The sequence below is a fragment of the Alligator sinensis genome, unplaced genomic scaffold (genome assembly GCF_000455745.1).
Source record: "Alligator sinensis unplaced genomic scaffold, ASM45574v1 scaffold610_1, whole genome shotgun sequence".
Taxonomy (NCBI): Eukaryota; Metazoa; Chordata; order Crocodylia; family Alligatoridae; genus Alligator; species Alligator sinensis.
Genome location: NW_005842348.1, coordinates 706,411 through 708,424, shown reverse-complemented (window position 1 = coordinate 708,424; position 2,014 = coordinate 706,411). Strand labels below are relative to the sequence as shown.

At 44.1% G+C, this 2,014-nt stretch overlaps 1 long non-coding RNA gene across 2 annotated transcripts in view; it reads left to right on the top strand.

The window, feature by feature from the left end:
- Window positions 1-316, top strand: part of LOC102386196 — a 17,837-nt gene extending 17,521 nt beyond the window's left edge. For both annotated transcript variants that reach the window (XR_324474.3, XR_324473.3), the window contains exon 3: window positions 145-316. This is a non-coding gene — a long non-coding RNA (uncharacterized LOC102386196). The remainder of the gene's footprint in view (window positions 1-144) is intronic.
- Window positions 317-2,014: the final 1,698 nt, after the last annotated feature.

Below are 2,014 nucleotides of genomic sequence, written 5' to 3'. Positions count from 1 at the left end.
CAGGAATGTATTTTATTTTGCATTAAGTGACTTTCAGCAGAGATGTTAAAGCCCATTTACAAATAAGACTGATATCACTAGCCTTGTTTTTAGAGGCAGGGAAGCTGAGGCATGGGCTGATGATTGTCCCTTTCATGTCCTTAGTGCCCGGTGGCAGCCCCAGGAAAAGAACCCACTGTTCCCAGGTCATGGGGACCAGCTGCCTCAAGTGTGAGAAAAGGAAGGCATGGAAGAGCTGCCAGTGGGAGTAGAAGAAGAAAATTTGGCTTTGGGCCATTTGTTTTGCTGCTGTATTTTGCATAAAGGAAGTCTAAAAGGTTTTTTTCTTGAGTCTTCACCTGTATTTTTGTAAGGTTAATAAAAAAACAAAAAAAAGAAAAGAAAATTCATGTCTCATCTAGGCTTGAAAAATCTGTGGTGAGTGAACATCTAATGAAATGACCTCAGAAGAGGGGAAAGTGAACAACTGAGAGGGAACAAGTTTTATTCAGACTCTTTCAAACTTTGCCTTTAGTTCTGTTCACAGGCTGGATAAGATCGGTCGGATTAGGCCCTGTGAACCACAAACGGACCCCATGCTGCTCCATGCTGTGCTGCTTGGACCTGCACCACCCTGGTTGTCTCCTCTGTCACGTGCACAGGGCCATGCTGTCCAGCTTGCAGGGCTCCCCCTGGATCTAGAAATGTGATACCAGGGGAGCCACAATTAGCTGCCACTGCTCCCCCAGCCCCACATTTTCAGAACCCTGGGGAGCTCCATGGGCTGGGTAATATGGATCCATGAGCCACACGTGGCCCATGGGCTGTGGGTGGATCACCTCTATTTTAGAGGGAAGTTATGTCTAATAAAGATTCAGAGCCTCTCTTAAAAGGTGTCATAGCTAATGAGAAGATCCATGAGACCTTACATCAAGCCTTCTGAACAACCAGGAAATGCAGATTTGCCATTTCTGAAAGAGAAAGCAATGAGGGAGAAATAAACTTTAAAACAAATCCCAGGTCATCCTTTGCAAGTTATCTTTTAAGCGTGAGGCTGAAATGAGATCAAAAAGCTGCAGGGCTCCAAAGCTCATTGCAAAGATTAGACCAATATTCCAAAAAAAAAAAACCCCAATAGACAACTGGGTTTCTGACAGGACAGAAACACTTCACAGGAAGGAGCTGCTTTCTTCCGGAAGGGTTATTTTTGCTGCTGGGAAGCTGACATTGTTTTGCTAGAACCTGAAACTTTCTGTTTTTTTTGCAAAATAGTTTGGTTGTTGGGTTTCCTTTTTTGTTCCTAAAACCAAAAAGAAACAGACTTTCTGCTACTTGATTCTCCTATTTTCTGGCCAGCCCTGCTTGTTGCTAAATCCCTGAGCTCATGCTGTCAGCTTGTTTCAGGATCTGGTTGGTCTTGTGGATTGTTTGATTCACAGCTGTCTCCATTTTCTTTTGTTTTATATCTAGGTCTCTGGCTTTATGGGGGGGGGGGGGGGGCTGATATGTCTTCCAGCCAGTCTGGGCTACATATCAGCATGGTAGTGGTGTCACTCTGAAGGCATTGTACTAAAACCAATTGCCCAGTAACTGACTGTATACAAACTCCATGGACTGGGCATTTTAACTCCTTCAGGAATCCAGGGTGATGTTGCATCATGAAAACTGAGATGCCTGAAATAGCATCCAAGCGAATGTTTGCACAGTGCTAGGATATATCAAACCAATCATATGTGGGGAAGGCATCCTCCCTTGGCTGGGCTGGGAATAAGGTGGGTTCAGGAGGATGTTTCTCTCTAAATCCCTCCCCCCATGGCTCTCTTGGCTTTATCACTGTTAATCTAATGTGGCTAATTTTAAATGAAGCTGCCCTCCCCTGACATGAATCTCCCTGTGGCACTGAAATTAAATGTAGACTATAATTTGGCATTTGAGAAGTGAAAGAGATGGTAGCCCTAAGGGAAAAGATAACAGCTTGGCTCTTTGTGTTAAATAGCTGTCTGCAAGCTTCAAACTGCAGAATGAGATTTAGACC